Genomic DNA, 21,097 nt, shown 5'->3' with positions numbered 1-21,097 from the left:
ACAGGCTCCACGTGGCAGCAACACTCTGTTTTGATTAGTAACTATCATAAAAAAGAAGCTAGAACTCTGTAATGGGCCTAAATTGCTAGGAATTATGTATGGTTTAAATTACGCATTTATTTCAACAGGAATGAAACCATGAATATAAAACATCTTTTAATCACTTGCAGACACAGCTTTTATCTCTTAAGATGTAACAAAATATATAATTGGAAAATATCCTTCTAAGAATGAGGGAAGCCCTGACCCTCATTTTATTTGTCCTGCGTCTATTGAACATATGTCTGGTGACATATGAATGGTAAAAAGCAAAGGGTGATGTCATAACCTTGGCAATCCCATGGCTGACGTAGCCATCGTAGCCCCCATCGCGGGTCTGTCTTCAGATAAGGTAGTGACTTCTTTGATTGGCTTCATGAACCTGGTGATCCAGATATTTGTTTTCTCACTTGGATTTATTGACCAGAGTCTCCTTGTGATAGGGGAAAAGTTGTGTGGTAGAGCCCTAATTACTCGGGATGGAAGAGGGAAAGGGAGAAATAAAATGCCCCTGCCCATTGTTACCCTCCTATGTTCATTTCTATTGTACTTCTGCTCAGTCTATCAAGAGGCCAAATTTTTTATTTTCAAACTGACTGTGCTCTTGTTGTCATTGTTAGGACAGAAATTATCTTTCGTTTTGCAAGGATGAATGAGTAGATATTGGAAATATAACGACTATGCCTGAGTTTACAAATAGTGAAGAGTAGTGTGAATTCCTCATAATGTGCACTAAAAATTTTTTAATCTTTCTTCCTTAGTTTTTCCAGTGATAAAGTGGTTGAATGCAGTGACTGAGCGGTGCTCTCACACTTTTTTGCTCCCCGTCTCAGTGTCAGGACTTGCTTTGGGGAGCCCAGAGTAGCATCCAAGTAAGGACTGGACCTCGCCAGGGTCAGTTGCCATCAGCTTAGTCACCGGGAGGAAATCCTATCCCAAAGGCATCTATATTGGGCCAAAGGCAAGTGTGATCTACAAAACTCATTCAAATTATTCACTTGAGCTTGAAACAGTGTCTAGAACCCCTAAATGTCTATTTTGGAACTACTATTCTGAAGAGTGTGATTTATCCTTATCCAGTTCATTCACAATCATTCAGTAGAAGTGACAACTTTTAACAAGTTATAGCTGAGTAGTAAGTGGTAAATGATGCTAAATCTTTGCTTTCAAACTGATCTCAAAGTTAAAGTCCTCCAAAATTTAAATACTCCATTTAAAAATGCTTTGCAATTTGAACCCGGAACTTAACACTAAATTTTGCCTAATTTTAACACTGTATTATGGTGTAAATTGATACCTATGATAGACACACTAATGCTGCCACATGTTGATTTTCACCTAGGAAGAAAAGTAAATAATCTTGCTACTATTGTTTAAAAAAAGAATCAGCATGACATAGAAAAGCAAAACTGCTAATATTTTATTACATCATACAGTGGTATGCTGATCTTCAATTCAGTTATATTTCTGGGAAAAACTATGCCATTTTAGGATGAATCTGTGTTTGGACGTGTGTTTAGATCCCTTGCCACTTCTGAGATGACACCTGACATTTGCATTCTGTAGCCCACCAGTGCCCGAGCCAGTAACTAATGCAGGTGTATTCTTGGCTGCTTACTTCCTGAACACATTTCCGAAACCTGAAGATGCTATATTCACACATTCCCCCTTTCTTTTGGTAGTTTACTGAAACCAGCTAACCAACTAATCTATACATTTTAGTATTTTGCAATACTTGAAAATCATAAAATATATACTATTAACTGATCCGAGATTGTAAAAAAATATTACTTGTTTCACACTTTACAAATTAAGAGTAAGGTATTTGATCAATATAGAATAAAATCAAACTGGCCATGTTTCTGCAGATTTTTCCCTTTGGGATAGACAGATTTGACCACAGAACAGCTGGGTATTGGGTCCTGTTACAATGTCAAAATTTTTAAGAACTCACTGAACTAAATGTGATTTAAACTTTAAAGTCCACAGACCTCAAGTTTTTAAATATAGAAACTTCCAAGATTACATGTCATTATTCCATCAACAATTTCCAGATCCTTTGGAAACTGATTTATTATAGTAAGTTGGTGAGTAGTTTTTGGTTTTGATTTGTTAATTTTTCCTGTATCCAATTTGAAAATGACACATATTTAAAATATTGTATATTTCTCTGGAGTATTTATTCTTAGTTTCACTTGTGAAAACTCTGAATGAATCTTTAAAAAAGAAAAAAAACTATGGAAGAATGTATACAGTTAACTTTTCCAATGTCCCTTAATTGTTCTTTTGAAAGAATTTGTTGCTATTCTTTTGAAAGAATTGCTTTTATATAGTTATGAGAAAAAGAAACATTTTTAGAAACAATGGGTTATATTAAGTTTGGAAGGAACTCAATAAAAACATAATTACACATAATTAGAAATGGACTCATTTGAGCAGACCTCTTAGACAACAGCCTCTACAGTGTGGGGGGTTTTAAATATAATAGCCAAATAACAAAAATTGAGTTAGCAACATGCACTCATGTCTGTTTTCTAATTGGAATGATTACAGCCAATCTCACAAAGAGTGGTGACTGTGTAGTACATGGTAACTGTACAAGTTTTTTTCTTCTCCCGGACATGAAAGTGTGACACACACTGTCTTCTTCCAGCTGTGTGCTCAGAGGACATATATTCCACAATCTAAAGACATAGCCAAAAAATATGAACGGTATTCAAGTGGGTGTTTTATCCGTAACTTAAAAATCATCATAACTACATCTTGTTCTCTGAGCATATAGAATGAGACTGAATTTTATCATTTTCTAAAAGAAACAGTAAAACCTGAACTCATAATTAGAAAGATTTGTGAAGGGTGATATCTTGTTTTTGAAATCACCATGACTTTTGTTTAAATTTTAGTCTAGAAACTATGAACAAATGTTTATTTGCAAAGATAGAGAATACTGTGTCTGGATAGATGACAAAATGAGGGGCAACATTGTGATACTTACTTGAAAATATTATATTTAAAAGGGAAAAGCTAGTGTAAAAGGGCTTGATTTATTTAGGGTTATTTTCTCTGACTAAAGGGCTACAAGTGGTAGGTGCCTTGTGGAGTATAGATGGTTATGATTTACAGCACATTATAGTGAAAAATAAATCTCGGCAATCCATAGGAACCTAGGAGATGCCTTTGATTACTCTCTTTCTGTTCAGGTCATGTGTACTCTAAGCTCATGGGCATTCCCAAATGTAACACTCTGCATTTTATTTCTGTAACAAAATATGTTTCTGATCAAATTACCAGAGTCATACCAAAAAAAAAAAAAAAAAAAAAAAGCAAGCAACTCACATAAGCATAAATGTACTTGATCCCTTTTAGTTATCTTGTTTAAAATACATTTAAAGGCAGACAACAAATACATTTTACCTATAACAATACACAAGTACATATGTCTTGGTTGAAACCTAAATATTATTCATATGTTGATAGCACTCAATAAATGTCGTAATTCATATTAAATCACAGCATTCACTAAAATTCAGTGATATTATCAAAAGCTTCAAATTGGGATTGATTTAGAAGTAACTGGATCCTATAATTGAAGAGAGATTTGTTGCCAACAGTGGTGACAGAGATCAGAAACAGCAGTGGTAGCTAAAAACACCTGGCAAACTGAGAAAAGACAGCAATCATTTATCTCTTGGCCTCCCCAGGTCTCAGATATTTTAGTTCTAGGGGTAATCCTTTGAAGGTTGCTAAAATGCTATGAAAATATATTACTGTTTTTAATGAAAAATGAAACTGCCTCTTAAATAGAAGATAACAATTTGACCTTCTGAAGATCACAGTAGCAGGCGTAACTGTATTAGTAGATGGACAAGCAGGCAGGTCCCTTGAGAGATGGCCTGAGGTATTGGGGAAGCCACCCTGCCCCCAGTGTTACCAAGGTCTCTCATGGTACTAAAATGCTATCTGCAAAAAAGATGGTTTTTCATTTTTGAAGTAATTTTGTTTTTCAGTGTCCACTACAAATATGAAGATAGCCCTAGGTATTCTCTTCTTCTGATAATTGATTTTGTTTCTTGTATACTAGTTTAAGTTATACCAGGGGCCAGCTTCACGGACCACACTTGGAAGGGCTTCCTGTGCTTAGTTGAATGCTTGTCTGTCACCATCTTAAAATTCTTAGTTTCTGAACAAGAGATCTTGCACTGGGCCCCACAATTTTTCATTTTATACTGGGTCCACAGAATATGTTATTCATCTTCTTTCTACCTTGATGTGAATTTAAGATATGGAATCTCGATGTTGAGGAATTGGTAAGGACATTGAGGTTATCTTTGCAAGGTTAAGTCTAGTGAATATTTGTATTTAAAAACTTATCTTTTCAATAAAATGAAAGAAACAGAATACTCTTTTAAACCACTGAGGTACTGAACAGGTATCTAGCTTTTGATAGTATTGGTCTTGTAAAGCAGAGGTCTGCTTTACAAGGAAAGTAAATACTTCCTTTATTATTTTTTTTAATTTTTTTTTAATACTTCCTTTAAAAGAAGTATCCTCTTGGCCTCACAAGATGACCCCTTATGATGAAAGGAGAAAATATCAAAAGCCCTATTTACATTTACTCTTATGTGTAAATAAGGAAAAGAAGTTTTGTTAACACTGTGTTAATGTATCTATTGACAAAGGCACTCTTACTCAGCATATTGGATGGTCATTAAAAAAATCAATAATGATAGAGGTGATAGCTTCTGTGAAGTATATATAATAACAGGTGAAAATAATGACATTCTAATCAAGATTTAGAAGTCAGCCCTACCCACAAGTTAACCAGAGAAAAGATGTGCAGTGTAGGAGTTCATCCAATATAATCAACTATGATACCGCAGTGTCGAATGCCTTAAGCAATATATATTGAATCCCAATTCTAAAAGATTTGGAGACAACACATTACAGAACCAGAAGTCTTAAACAGAAAGCTGAAAGAGCCCTCAAACAAATTAGTCACCATTATCTTCAAAAGTATTCTTAGTTTTATGTATAAGTATTTGATAATTCCTCTGTTACCCGTAAATAGATAATATACTCCATTATCTTCTGAAATTTTCAGTATTTGTTAATTCCTCTGTTACCCGTAAATAGATAATATATTCCATTATCTTTTGAAATTTTCAGTATTTTAAGAGTTTAAAAAAAGTTATCTAACCTGCCTAATGCTTTCACACAAATATATATTGTGTTACATTTTGAATTTTTTGAGATTTTATTGTTTCTCCATAAAGTTGCCAGTTATTAACTTACGTTAAAGTTGTTCCTGTACTTTGAACTTCACAAGGTGAATGGATATTATCCTACTTATTAACAATATTATTACTCTGCAAAACCCTCAATTGTTTACAAGGTACTGCCTGCCACATCCATCATTTTCCTTAATCTTCACAGGAACCCAGTGAGGAAGATATTAATCCTCCTACTGCTGAGAAATCTGAGACTCCGTTTTAGTTAAGAGACTTACCTACACTCACTAACTTTTAAAATAAAGTGGAGTCTCTGGTTTCAGAAGCAGAATTGATGGAAATATTTAAAACTCTTAAACTGATATTAGTTTCCAAATTACTTTATAAGGAAACAATTTGCTTGGACTTTCTTTCTTTCTTTCTTTCTTTCTTTCTTTCTTTCTTTCTTTCTTTCTTTCTTCTTTCTTTCTTTCTTTCTTTCTTTCTTTCTTTCTTTCTTTCTTTTACAATTTAATGATTCAAAAATATCATTGAGTTTATCTAAATTCATAAGACCTTAATCATAGACAGTTTATGTGCTAAATGCTTGTTTGCTGGTTTTGGTAATGGTTAACTTACTAGGTAATTTTGTAGAGGAAGATGATTACATTTTCCACTTTTAAGTCAGTATGTATTAAGGTACAATACTGAAAATTTAAAAATCTTCAGAATCCTTTTTAAATGAGTGGTAATTCCTAACAATTTACCTCTATGGTCATTCTAGTAATCTAGTAATAATGTGGCATTTTTAAGAGGTAAGATTTGAAGTTAGATCTGTTTTAAAATTTTTGAAATAAATGATCTCCCCCCAAATTGGATGAAGTTGTACATTTCAGTGGAATAATGAGAATTATTATAGACGCATATTCCAAATAGTCTAAATGTTGAAAGTCCTTTAAAACATAATGAGTAATAAGTAAGCTCAAACAGTGAAAATATGTATATAACACACACATTAACACTTCAGCCAGAAAGTTCAGTCTATAATTCTTTTAAAATCTCTATATTTAAAGTTTTATTTACACTTACAAAGCAATGACAACAAAGAGGCAGTTTGGAAACATCTTTTTCTCTTGGCAGGCTCTATCCTGTGTAATGACCACTAAACACCGTCGATCCCCAACACTCACCAGCTGCAGCCTTTCCCTCATGCGTCCCTTAAAAATTTTTTTTTTTAGGAAGAAAAACCACACCTAACTGTGTATCTTAATTTTTATGGGGAGGGAGGTAGAGAGGAAATAATTGTGGTCAGCATTTTTGTGGCTTGTCATCTCTCTAATTGTTGCAGACTTACGTGCTTGTGTTATATCATCATAATTTACTATAAACTCTTCATTAAAAGTGACCGTGGGGTCTGTCCACATTATCTGCCTTTTGAGTGCCCTGTTCTTTAATCATCTCTTAATCCAGAAATAATAATGCAGAACATCCCAGGAACTGAGCCTGATCCTCAGCTCTCTAATCTCGACACGTGCATCTGAAATCCTTTGCTAGATCCTGTGCCTAAACAGCCTGAGCACACTCACCTTTGAATCCGTTTAATCCATCTTTGTTTGTTAAACAGTACTGATGCCCTCCAATATGGTCTATCAAGGCTAACAAAAGAGAATATTAAGAATTTCCTACTGTTTTATGTGATGATTTTTAAAAACCCAACGTGTTGGCTTTCCTCTGTGTTTCTAGTCAGTGTTTGATGAAATAGGAGCCTAACTTTTTCCTGATAGATTAGGTAAATTCAGATAGAATAACCTCTTGCTGAGACTCCCTCTGATACCTGTTTAAAGAGCAGATCAAAACACGTATCTTTTGTTGTTGAATAAAATTTTGCAACTAGTTAGAGAAGCTGTTTTATAAGCTGACTTATAGATAAATAGAACCCTTTTTCAATTGAAAAGAGCATTCGCATCCACTATTTTAAACTTCATAACAACCCTGGGAATAACTGTGTCCATCTTGTAGATGAGGAAACAGAGACTAAAAGAGATGAAGAGGCTTGTTCAAAGTACAAAAGCCAATCATGGTTTAGTCAGAACCTCTTCAACTCAGATCTTCTTACTCGAAGTCCAGAGATCATTTTCTGTTTTACTTTGTCAGTCTTTTAACTGCTCCCAAACTTGGAGACATTAGACCAGAGAGTGAGCGATAGATTTTCTTTCTTTTCAGAAAGAAAAGAGAGGCGATACGTTAACTACCCTTTCTTTCAGGTTCTCTCAACTGCGAGATTGTCACGAACCAGTGTCCTTGGGGAGTATTATCTCATCTCTCCGAAGACAGGGCTCTACATTTATAGTTTGTTTCTGGCCTTAGATTTTGTAAGAGAGATCACAGAAGAAATACATATTTGAAAACTGTTACTTTAACTTACTTCTTTTTACAAGAACACGACAACGGCATACTTGGGTAGCCCCCCCTTTTTTCTTTTTTCTGGAAATAAGATTAATTTAAGGTTTAACTGTTTTAACTACTTAAAGTTCCCGGGACATATGTCTCACTCTTCTATCTTTGAATTATATTACCCTGATTATCGTTATTTTTAAATTACTACTTTAATTTTGTCCTGTGCTTTAGCACTGGAGGCAACCTCAAAAACTTTTTGATAGTAGATAGGCTTTAATGCTGTCTTATCAAAATAACTGCCAATGGGGGGTAAAGAGGCAAAGTTTTGGGACCATAATGTATTTGGGAAAATATGAGAATGGGTCCATGGAATCATATGCCAATTCTTAGTCTATGGTATTTATAATTCTATAGTAATAATAATTTCTTTTTTATAGCCTCTTATTTCTCAGTATTTGCCAGTTGCATTAAGTAGATGAAGAAATTAAAATCTTGTCACAATCTCCTAAAAATTCCACTAGGCCTTTATTGGGCTTTAATATAAACATAGACATATTCCCCAGAGGGAGTAAGCCTGCCTGTCATTGTCATCATCGTCGTTGTCGTCGTCGTCTCCTCCTCCTCCTCCTCCTCCTTCTTCTTCTTCTTCTTCTTCTTCTTCTTCTTCTTCTTCTTCTTCTTCTTCTTTCTTTAACATAAAGAAGATAGGGAAAAGAAAGCTGTGAAATTGTGTTGATGTAATAATAGTATTCAAAGTAAAAGGGGGAAAGGATGTGTATAATCTCCATGTCATCTATGCTAAATAGATGTTTAGTACATTACATTTGGTAATGAGTAGAAATCAGAAAAATTAGAAAGTTAAAATTAGAAAGGTAAAAATTAGAAATCAGAAAGTTCAAATAACAAGGGATACCTGGCTGGCTTGGTCAAGTAGAGCATGCAACTCTTGATCTTGGGGTTGTAAGTTCAAGCCCAATGCTAGGTGTAGAGTTTACTTTAAGATAAAATATTTTAAAAAGAGTAAGAACAGTGAAAATACTGGAGACGAAAATCATAGTGCCACCATTACCAGGTAATCCGTCACAGGATTGGAAGAGACAGAGCTACTCAAAGTACAGCCCATCAGCTATGAGAATCTGCTTCTGTGCCGAGATTGTTAGAGAGGCTGGAAGCCAAGCAGAGTGATCAGGATCCCCACACACACCTTTTGAATTAGAATCTGCATCTTAATGGGAAAGCTGAGTGGTGTGATTGCACACTCAGGTTTGAGAAGCACTGTTCTATAGCATTTCTATTCTCTGATCAGAATGTATCCCAACCAAACCATATTTTACATGTGTTCAGGGGAAAAGAGGTCCTGCTGAGCAGTGCACTGTGTTATTCTTACTAGGACATGTCTGTGTTTTTAAGGACAGAAAAAATGCATCCTCCTACCAGGCCCCTGGACCATCCAGCACATACCACCCATCTATGGCAGCCAACCAACAGGATTCCATGAAGTCAACCTTCAAAAGATTAAAGAAACACTCCCCAAATTTTTAAGTCTTACAAAGTAAACCTTTTTATGCCCATAAAATTGTCAAAAACAGCCACAACTTCTTTTCTATTTAGCTAATAATGTCTTGTGAAACAAATTTCATAAATCAGCAATAATAATCGGTTTTATTATTTTCAATTTCATTTACTTGTTACATACCCACAAAATGTCATGAACGTCTGCTTGGCATTTGGGTTCCATGATCAGCATAAGAACTGTCGTAAAGATTGCATCTCCTTTCTACAGAACCAGGTATCTCAAGAATACGCACACACAGAAGTTAAAATGGTCTGCGGCAGAAGTATGTGCACAGAAAGGTGCACAACGAAATTTCCTCGTGGTAGTAGATGCTTGAGTTGTGGAGAATGAGGAGCTGCCGCAGAGGCACCCTACAGAGGTGGTCCCTGTGCCCAGGGCTGTAGCACCTGTTGGGAGCTGGGAGCCAAGTGTGGGGAGTTGGAGGAGAGGAGCTGGGCACAGGGACTAGCGAGGTCAAGGACCTCAGGTGCCTGGACTTAATCCTCCAGTTCACGGGAAACCATCTGACTTTTTTTTTTTTTTTTTTTTACTTCTGTCAGCAGAAGAATGAAACATTTGTTTGTAGTGTCACACTGTGCAAAATAAGGAGAAATGTGGGAAATGGGTGTGAGAAGCAGGAAGTGGATCATTTGAGGGACTGGCAGTTTGGACAGAGAAGGGAGAACCAATCTGAGAGAATAGGCAGCAGGTAGGTTGGCAGGATGTGTTGCTTCATCAGGGATGGAGACTGAAGAAAAGCAGGTAACGTCAAGGCCTAGTTTGGCACCTGGCAGGACAGTGCCACTGAGGTAAAACTAGCGTGTACTGGTTTTCAGGCAGCATCTGGGTGACCCTTCAGCGGCCTTGCCAAGAACCACTCTTCTGTTTCAGTCAACAAACATGAAAAGAAACCAAGGCAGCTCAGGAGTGGTCGCAGTTACTTAATCTGATGGTGGGCTCGATGGTGCAGAAGTGTCCTGGTAGAGGAAGGAATAGGGCCCCGATTCCCACTCCAGTCTGCGTCTAGCCTGGTGAGGCCAACGCTGAGCCCCTTCACACCTTTGAGTATTAGATCCCAGGCACCAGAAGGAAAAATGGGCCTGGAGCTAAGAATCAGCCTTGAGACCACTCCCAGCTGCCTTGCATAGTCCAGAATATGAAGGCAGAGATTTCAGATCACCTTACTCCTTACAGTAAACTTCTTGAAATCAGTAGAATTAAGCAAACATTTATTTAGTGCCCACTTTGTGAAAGAACTATAAAAGTCTATCTAAGAGATAGAAAAATGAGTAAAAAAATCTTTTCTAAAGGGCACTTACTTGAGTAAACTCATGTTATGAAAACCTCATGAAGATTTTTTTTTAAGACGAGAAAAAATATTAAAATAGCTATAATTCAAGTAAGAAAGTGCCATAAGAATCAAAGTCTCTGGTTTCACTGGAAGACCTCGATCCTGCCTTATCAACCTCTCATGTCCCCAGGAAACTTGCAGTAGGCCCCTAATAAACACCAGTCCACTCACTGGCAGGGTACGGAGAGAGCTCAGATATCAACCATTTAGGTTAGCATCACACTGCTGCAATCCTATTAAGAATGTTCCTGTAGATTTTGTAGCCTTTTTTTTTTTTTTTTTTTTTTTTTTTTTTTTTTTGGTATCTCACTCCAGAAAGTCAGGAAGCATCCTTTCTCTGTCAGAACACCCCCTACTTTTTAAACTGCTCTGTTCAGTTTAACGGCTTTGTCAGATAAATCTTTATTTTCCTGAGTCCCAAACTCCTTCCTTGTAGACCCATGCCAGCCGCTGGGACTAGCTGGGCCAGCCAGAGTGCTTCTAATCCCTCTTTCATCTGATAACAGACCTTAAAACATCTGGTGTCACCACCCATCCCAGCATTCCTGGATTTAACACTGGCCAGTTCTTCCTCGCCAGATGTGATTGTGGCTGCCTCAGAGAGTCAGTGCTGTCTTCTGGTCCCTGTGGGCTGCGCTTGTGTCCCTCTTAGTGGCTGAGGGTTACAGCTAAGGCACAGGTGGGGCAGATTTTTGGACATAAAGCCCCCTGTAGACCGAATAGATCCTTCCCCCTCGGTCTCCATGACTTAATCCTCTGTTCAAGTCCCTGCGGAAATGTCACTTCCTCAAAGAGGCCTTCCATGACCTCTCAGCCTAGAAGGGCTCTTCCCCACCCCCAACATTCCCTCCCATGGCTCCCCTCTGACCTCTTCACACTAGATGCTTAGTCATACCTCATCTCCCTCACTTACCTAAGGGCCAGCCTTGCAAGCATGAGGACATCACACATCTTGTTCACTGCCCTACTCCCAGTATCTCAGGCAGTGCTTGGCACAGAGCAAGTGCCCAGTAAACATTTGTTGAATCAGCCAATGAACTCTGCAATTCCATCATGCTTGCTCTTTAAAAAAAGAAAAAGAAAAAAGTTCCTGTTGTCCCTGCCATGTTGATGAGTATCACTTTTTATTACATCACTGGAAGCTGGGTTATAAAGATCTCTTTGATCAAAACTTTATGGAATATTCGGCCCATGTGTGCAGCAGACATAGCTGGGAGAATTACCGAAGCAATTTCTGAAACCAGGTTTGTCATGAGAACAGGAGTGTCTTCAAGGCCGAATAATTAAAATACCTGGTTTTGTTAGTGTGGCAAATAGAATGAGAAAAGCTTTTAAAATTCTTGAAGTTCCTTTGAGAAGGTAGTATGAGGTAGATGGAAAATACGTGAAAATTTGAGGTTGTGGCTGATGGATGAGTGAAAGAGATTATTTTTAGAATCTTTGTTCCTGCTACAGTGTTTTGTTTTATCCTTGCTGTGGCTCTCACACAAAACTAGTCATGCTCTTTGCTCAGCAGATGTGGTGATTGTTCAGCGTGGCCCACCAGTCAATGGGTATTTAGGGAACCCTTACTCTGCGTATTACAAAATGTCTGAAAAGGTTGCTGACTTTTCTGCTTTAGAGTATTGCACTTCGAAGTTTGGTGTCTGTCCTAAGAGCCCAGCCAGTGACCTGTTTGCTGTCCATAGCCTGCTCTTTCCTGCCTGTCACTGAGCTCACCACCTGCCTTTTCCCTGCCCGCACCTGTGCAGCTCCCCTCATTCTCATTCAGCCTATTGCCTGTAGGATTCCTCAGTGGATGGCGGTGCCCTACAGAAAAATGCCCATAGTGTCAGTTAGGTGGCACTTGACAGATGTGGGCTCACGGGAAGATTCCTAAGTTTAAGTAGCCTGCCCATTTGAACACAGCTTATGAAGAGGTCTGAGTATATTCCCAATTTCAGTGTTTTCTTGTCAAATTCTCTTCATAACTTCATATCTGTTTCTCTTCACTTCCTGTTCCCTGACCATAAGCAGCCTCTTACCAGAAGTTTTGACAAATTAGTTAGCCTCAAATGTTACGCACTCTTCTTTGGAAATATAAATTCAACGAAGCAGATACTGGTGTGTGTGTGTGCGCACGTGTATGCTTGCTGCCTTTCCCCAGTATGTCTCATCCACCTTCCCAGCCCCCAACAGATCCCTTTTCCCACCCTGAAAATTGAAATCAATATTTTTGCTCTTCTGACTCGCACATCTTGCTACTTCCCGCTTCGGCTGGTGCTCCTTTTTGTTTCTCATAGCAAGAAGAGAATATCTTCCTTTTTTGTCTTTCTAACACCTTATCCAGTATACGAATTAGCTTCTAAAAACTGCATCTAAGATGATGAGCAATTCATGAAGTATTTGATGCCATTTGGAAATTCTGGCCAACTAATTTCATTTCTCTGATTTCTTCCAATGTTTTGTTATTTTATTGTACCTATGTTCCTAAAGTCAAGGTGTTCTTTTTGATTCTTCTCTTTCCCTCACTTCCTGCCTCCGACTCATCTGCACATTTTGGTGACCGTGACTGTAAAATATAGCCCATGTCCCATTACTCTCCATGGCCCCCACCAAGTTTAGGCCATCACCGTGTGTGCCGCGGACAACTGCGGTAGCCTTCATCTGGTCTGTCTCCTTCATCTGATCATTTGAGCTTGTTGCTTTTACAAAGATGAGGTTGATTTTTGCTTTTATAGTTAACCCTTCCCTAATATCCATTTTCCACAAAATAGAATTGTTCCTTAAAAACAAACAAACAAACCTGGTTCAGACCGCGATCCTGGGCTTCTTAAAGGCATTCCATCATTCTCAGAATAGAATCCAAACGCCTTAATATGGTTTGCAGAGCTGTATATAATCTGCCCTTTGCCTTACACTCTCCCCTCTGCCCACTTTATTCCACATTAATATCCTCTCTTTCATCTGTACTCAGGTCTAGTGCCTCCTTTGGGCTTTTTACACCAGCTGTCTCTCTGCCCAGAATCCTCCTTCTTCTGACATTTATTTCACTGGCTTCCTCTGGTTCATATCTCAAAGGAAATGTCATTTCTTCCCAGAAACCTTCTCTAAATATTTCACCTTAAAGTGGTCACCACTTTGTTTCACGCAGGCCTATTTTAATTCTCTGTGGAGCAGTGGATGCCAGCCACTAGTGTTTCGTTATTTATGTTCTGTGTATGTGCTGTCACCTCCACTAGGATAAGGCTTCATGAGATTATCAGGGTTCCTAGAAGTGTGTCTGGCACATAGCAAGGACCCATGACAGATAGGTTGAGTAAAAAAAAAAAAATAGTGAATATACTGATGTTATTGAATTCTGCTGCTTGGGTATGTAAGTTTTGTTTTTATAAGTAAGTTGTAAACTCCTATGATTTGTCTTATGAGTCCTCATCCCACCTAGTTCAGTTTGGGATATGGAATCAGTGCTTGGAAAATTCTGATTCTCTTCATTTTTATCTCTTTCGATCTTAGTTTTGGTGTCCTAAGAAGTATGGAGTACCTTACTGAAAAGTTCCTGTCCTGGTTAAAATAACTATAAAATGCTAAGTTCAAAATTGACATACTGTAGTCTTAACCTCCAATGAGTCCACAACAACTCACCTCTTCTGTCATAATGATCATTTCCAAGGGAGTGGGAAGTGAGTTTGCTCATTAATAGAAATTCACATTAATACTCTTCTATGCTATTACCACAGCAGTGGGAAGCCCGCTCCCAGGGCTAACTTACAGCACTAACCATTCAGTCCCTGAAATGGATGGACAGATTTCCATAAAAGTAGGTTGGTTTTTCATTTGTCTTTAGCCTATTCTTTTTTGTCTTAGAATTAAATACAGAGGAGCCCAAGTCATACTTTGCATCTTTGTGAAACTTAGTTTCTGTCTTTCTTTGCCAGCTCTCCTAGAGCTATGATGCACTTCCCTAGACCCCCAGGCATTCATGACTGTAGGGTACCCAGGAGAACATCTGGGCCAACAAGCCATCAATGTGGTTAGTTCTCATGCCTGCAGTGGAACTGTCCTGACTTAGTGTGTTATTTTTTTTTCCCACTGAACCATGCTTCCCGACCATGGGGGTGCAGGAGAAGGAAATTCTATGGGGAAAAGAGGAGTGTTGCAAATAGCGCTCTTTGAAAAAGTGATCTGCTTGAGGAAATACTTGTTCTTGACTCTGTAGTCTTTCCCTGTGGTCTTAGGACATGATGTAGAACTGTAGAGCCCCTCTTCAAAATTCTTCCCAGGAATTTCAGTGCTTGCTAAGAAACATAGATTCTAAACCATTAGATAATGATATTTTAGCTTTCTAAGTTTTCCCATCCTTTATAAAGCGATATTTTGCTCTGATGAACCTTCACAATTAGTTCCCTAGTGATCTCTCTTGATCTCTTACGAAAGTATTTTCTTCCTCACTTCTTTCTAGACCATAAGTACCTCAGGAAGAGAGGACATCTCATATAACTGGCACATTGTACAGGGTCTTGCACAAATGAAGTGCTCAATTAAGACTTGTTCATTAACTCTTACTGATGCAATCCTACTTCTGTGACTCAGCTCCTGGCCTCCCACCTCCATCTACCTCCCTTCCCGGCATCTACTTCCTCTCCTTTTCCTACTTTCTCTCTGAGTCTTGCTGTGTCTTCACTCCACCTCTGTTAAGCACTTACTGTATGAGCCACTTGTTTCCTTGAGTATTGTGTTATCTTACATTGCCGGGTACTTGTATCTGTAATTATTGTCCACTCAACTCAATTGTGAACTGCAAAACAGTCTGAATCCATGTTAAATGTCTTTGTAATTTCAGTGTGTTACACACAGCAGGGAGCCAGTATCTGTTGCCTGTGACAATTCATGTCTTACCTTCTAGGCTGATAGGTGCTATTGCTAGATGCTACTGGCACATTGCCCTGTTACATCTTAGCTAAATTTCAGCAGAGGATGGGGCATGCAGTTTGTTAACTGCTTTGGGGAACATTGCACAGGAAGTCATTTTCATTTTGTTGCAGATCAACAGGAAATAAGGCTTAGTTGCCAAACTAAAGTAAGAAAAGCAACCAAGCATATTATTCCTCCCTTAGGGGCTTGCATTATTCCAGGAATCATTAGCGTCTCCTAAGATAGTGGAAATTGTCCCAGCTATCTCAGTTGCACATGCAGAGGAAATTTTGATAGGAGGAAGATGTTCAGTCCTTTGTCCCAGTTTTACTTTGCATTATCTTCTATGTTTCTCTTGAATTTATCATATCTTCTAATCGCCTATCAGATGCATTTTAGTAGATCTACTCCTTCCTTTAGTAAAACGGGTCTGGCCTCCTAGATCTAAGACTACTCTTATCTATAGTACACTTATTTTGGCCATTTCTCTTGTTCATTATTCTTTTTTATTGGCATTAGTGATGGTGGGAATACAATATTACTTATTCTAAAATCTGATCCTCTTTCAAGTTTATTCTGTAGGCATGACCATCTTTTAAAATTAGAGTGCCCTAGCCTCGGCCCCGTTGTGAACTACACACCATGAGGATCAGAGGGGAGGAGATGAGAGAATGGAAACTTTATTCAGATCTTTGGCATGTTTTAATTTTACATTGCTTTTTCATACTAATTTAATTTCCTTCCAGAATGAAAGTTGGCAATCATTTAGAGAAGTGGTAGAGGAGGTTGGAATCATTGCAGTTGAAACGCATGTGAAGGTCCCTAATCCATAGATTATTGACATAATGAACACTAAAACTCTTAATAATCATTCCACTATGTAATGACAGCCTGCATTTGGAGAGCTTTAGCCAGTGGATTGTGTGCCTAACTCGGATTCTGCTCTGCTGGGGTTAGCGCACTGCAGCTGTGCTGTGCAGTCATTGAGGAACTAGAGCTCACCTAGCACGTGCCAGAGACCGCTCCTCAGTGGGAACCAGTTCCTACCACCTGCTTCATTTCACCCTTTTCAGATATAGAAACACCCCCAAACCACAAGATGCTCTATTTCCCACCAGTTTTCAAGCACAGCAGAAGATATTTCAGTATGGATAAGAACGACCAGCTAATTTCAGTTCATGTTTTTTCCCTGTTTGCAAGACCACAGAACAGAACAACTTCTGAGAATTCAGCTTTTTTCATTGCTAAATGTCAGCCTTGAGGGAACCTGTATGTCCATGCTGGGCATTGTGCTCTTAAAGTACACAGCCAGACTCCCTCGCTCACAGAGCCGGCTGTGGCAAACACGGGGGCCAGTCCCCCAGTGAACGCTACATTTTTTTTCTTTACAGCTAGATTAAATGCTTCAGATTTATTATCAGATGTGGCATGGATGATTCAAACAAAAACAAATGCCCTTGAGTTTAAAAATAGAAATTGAGAGACTAAATATTTGCACTTAAAAAGGAAAGGAAAAGAACACAAATCTCTGTGGCCTACCACTCCTTGAAGTCATCCTCACTCAATTATAATCATGCACTTTCCATTCCCTGTAATTAAACATTAGATTTCATTTACTCCAGATGCATTTGCCTCAAGTAAATTCAGAATGCCTATTCTTTCTGGTGACTGTAAATTTCATGTTTGTGGCCTACATGTGATTGGGTTGCACTGAATAGTTTTTAAGTGAATCTTAATGACATTATGGGGTTTTTTTTCTTTTAATCGTTCACTTGGTGTGGCCTGTTTATACAGATGAATCTGATCTTACTGAGTTTTGCAAAATTTAATATCCATAAGAGCTTGACAAAAATTTTTTTTACAAATATGTCACGTGCTCTTGCAAGGAACTTGCAGGCCCTTGGTGGTTGGCGGTGGAGGGATGGAGGGATTTGCTTTGATCCTATCACTCACAGGTAGCCTGAGATGTTGGCTGCTGTTCCGAGGAATCCACAGTGCTGAGAATGGTCACAATGTCTTAATATATGTGACGCCTTCTATTCAGAGAGTCTTGGACAGTTCACAAAAACCTGAAGCAACTTTTTATTTACCAGACTCGCAAATTCTTTACATTAGTGAGATAGTCTAGCCAAACAGTAGTCTATAAAGGTGAGCGTTTTAGTGGCTTGAGATATTTCCCTCCTCTTAAGACAAGATTACCAACTAGGATTGTAGTTAAATACATCTAATATATTGTTTAAAGAAGTAAAAAATTAACCAGGTTTATTTACTTATAATCATTGTTTACACATTTTCAAATAATGAATTTTTATGTTCGCTAAGTGACCCAGGGGATTAACCGAGATGGTAAATTGACTAGCCAATCTTATGTAATTAAAGATAAATCTTGCCAAATGACAGTAGTGAAGTTGCTGCAGACACCCCCTGGCAAGTTTTATTGCTTTTACGCATACGATGTTTTTGTGGTGATAGAGGTCATCCTCTTGTGTTTAGTTGACACGCTGGTAAATTATTCGAGCTTCCTTTAATTTTTTTCCTGCTTACCATTAGACAATTTTACAGTTCTCAAACATTCACACAGGTTTGTGGTAAAAAGTTATGCCAGGTCAGCTTGACTGTTTTAACTACACTAAAGGCTCCATAGAATAAAATGTTTAAGTGAATGCTGAAAATAGTCTGAGAATGAATTACATGAAAAAAAAAGAGAAAAAGAATGAATTGCATGTTTTCAGTTGTCCATCATATGCTCTACTCCCTTCCCTTTAGGAAATAACACAAATGTTTCATATCTCTTTGTTGGTATGTTCTTCAAAACTGGTCTTGAGTTCATTCCCTGTGCTCTCTACTGTTCCCCTTTCGCTCTGTGGGATGGGGGAGCAGAGAGCCCTGTAGAGAAGGTGGAGGAGAGGAGCAGGAGAAGCAACCGTGTTCATATAATGTTTCCAAACAGTTTGACCTTAAATATGTGGGTGGGAGAGTATATGTATGTGTGTGCCATATAAATACAGTGTCCAGACCTCTCTCCAACTTTTTTAGTACAGAACACATGCTTAATCGTTGGATAATTATATTCCGAAAACAATTTCTCCTTTTCATCTAGGGCACATGAGCGTTCCAAAGAATAAAGCTATACAATAATATAGATTATTCATATCTAGACTAAAGGTTGAGGTATATCAAATCATTAGATCATTTTTCTTTTCTCACTTCAGTCTTGGCAGGGTCTAAAAGAGTATGCCAAATATGGAAATACCTCTGACAACATGAACAATATCAGTTTTAGATTAGCATCTTTATTACTTGATTCATTAGAACTTTTTAATTGAAACAAAGTCAGTCTTCTCAGTAATAGGGTAACCACCATCTAGTTTTTTTGGGCTGTGGATAATTGTGGAGCCAAGTTGATTGATCTGCCTAGAAAAATAAAAATATTTGGAATCATCCTAGCAACTTCCTACTTCTGTTGAAACTAGACCCTTCATTATAAAAAGAGTGTGGTTTCTTGTTATACAGATAGGTTGTCGAGATTGCTACCAGCTGCCCTTGACAAAGAAATAATGCTGAAAGAGAAACGTTGAGAAGTGTTATTTAATTTAAACTTTTAATTTAGATAAGCTCTGCATACCTAGAAGCAACAAAAATAAATGAGAGGAAAAGTTATGCCATTAGAGGGCACTTTTGTAATCTTAGAAGAAAAGTCAGTTCTTATAGACTGGCTTACCCAAGTCTTATTCTTAAGAGGAATGTATTTTTAGTTGTTTATTTAAAATAACTAATTCTTAAGCTGAGTGTCTGTGAGACATTTTATTAGTAGGGGGGAATCTATAAAATCTTAAAACAACCCTTTAAACAATATCTAAGTAAAGCTTTAAACCTGGATCAGTGGAGTTGTAAAAATATATACACTCTGCATAATATTTTTATTAGCCATCTTCAATGCTTCTTTTAAATACATTCCATTTAAGATAATTCTGACTGTAACCTGATCAAATCGATCAAATGATTAACTTTCTCTAATGACTGAGTATGCTTTTCCCCAACAATAGAGACTGTTATTAGATAACATTTTCAAAAAGATAATTCTGTAGAATATAAAGAGCTTTGGGATCATACTAATTTTTTCCAGTTTTATTGATAGCTGTCATACATTCCTGTGTAAATTTTAGGTGCATACATGATAGTTTGATTTATATATATGATGAAATGATTACCACAATAGGCTTAGCTAGCATCCATCTTATATAGATAGAATGAAAAAAAAAAGAAAGGAATTATATTAATTTTAAACACTTTTCCCAAAAGTGTCTTTTGCCCATAATACACAACAAGTAAAATGGTTAAAATTGTTTCAGAAAAAAAAAAAGTTTACCTGATAGAATTTTAACTGGAGGAATAATGATTTATTTTTTTAAATAAAGAAAGCAAAAGATAAGAGTTGAGTCTACTCCCTGTTGGAGTAATCTAAATAAAAACTTCTAACTAAGCCGGTAAAGTAGATAAGCCAGTAAAATAATTTAGTAAGTAAAACATTATGTCAAGAACTGTGAAGAGTTTGAGATTTTACTCTGCTTGTAAGCTAACAAGTCAGCCTGTCATACATAGTTTCATTGATGCTAGATGGCATGAGACTCCTGGGTCAGAGACAAAAGCAATACTCAGTGCAACTCAGAGCAATAGTAGAATCCATGGTTTTCTCCCACTGGCTCCCTGACCCCCAGTTCCCACAGATGAAAAGAGGGCGAGATGGCACCAGCGCCAAAATAGGTTTTTTTACGAGTCCTGAGCTTGGGGATCCCAGATCTTCCATGGTATAGTGAGCAAGCCTGCTCTTGGCTCCAGAAACTTTATCTTCCAAGGCTTTTCATTATACAAACATCCTTGAGAAGATAATCTGGAACAAAGGCAGTTAGTTCTGCTCCCAAGAAGTGTAAAAACAAGCACAGAGACCCCTGGAGAATTCTCTCTCAACACTTATGTTGTAGAATTCTATCATCTGAAGCTGTTCACTGTCATTTATTTATTTATAAATTTTAAAGTAGCTGATATGGAGAATATACAATAATTCTACTTTCCATATTAACCTACTCATGAGAAATTGTATTCCTTATATCATATTGTATTCATTATGTGATCTTACATGTCCAAGCCTCAATTTGATCATTTTTGAAATGAGAGAAATAATATTGCCTACGTCATAGAATTGTTGCTATCATTACCTAAGATAATATATATAAAACATTTAGAAGAGTGCATCACGTACAAAACAAAACTTAGTAATATTGTTGTTTTTAATTCAAAACTCATTTCTTATTTACTGATTTAATAAAGAGAAAGTTCGTCCCATGGAGGATGGCCTGGATGCTGGGAAAACCCTACCAATCATACCTAGCTACCTCTCCTACTCTGGAGCTGACCTAAATATCCCAAATCTCCTGGGGCATTGGGCAGCATGTCTTGCTCAGTTGTACTGTGCTACTCTACAGTGACAACTTTCTGGGCAAACATAGAGCCTAATGAGGTAAAGCTGCCCTGGAGTGGTTCTAGGGCAAATACATCTGAGTAGCTCATACTCAGTGCTGCCATAGCATGTTTGCTCTAAGTTCCTAATAATTATGGAAAGCCAAATTCTAACCATTTCTAAAGAGACGAATTTTA

At 37.6% G+C, this 21,097-nt stretch overlaps 1 protein-coding gene across 3 annotated transcripts in view; it reads left to right on the top strand.

Moving 5' to 3' along the window:
* Window positions 1–21,097, top strand: part of NDNF (neuron derived neurotrophic factor) — a 43,515-nt gene that overhangs the window by 3,008 nt on the left and 19,410 nt on the right. Inside the window, exon 2 of one of the 3 annotated variants that reach the window (XM_041760208.1) lies at window positions 873–1,000. The exons of 1 other annotated variant lie outside the window; for it this stretch is intronic. The gene's annotated coding sequence lies outside the window, so the exon portion shown is untranslated. Of the gene's footprint in view, window positions 1–872; window positions 1,001–2,087; window positions 2,127–21,097 lie in introns of those variants that run through there. One more of the 3 variants, XM_041760209.1, reaches the window with a different exon arrangement.

The sequence above is a fragment of the Vulpes lagopus genome, chromosome 6 (genome assembly GCF_018345385.1).
Source record: "Vulpes lagopus strain Blue_001 chromosome 6, ASM1834538v1, whole genome shotgun sequence".
Taxonomy (NCBI): Eukaryota; Metazoa; Chordata; class Mammalia; order Carnivora; family Canidae; genus Vulpes; species Vulpes lagopus.
Note: the sequence above shows the minus strand (reverse complement) of the source record. Positions and strands in the feature narration are given on the sequence as shown.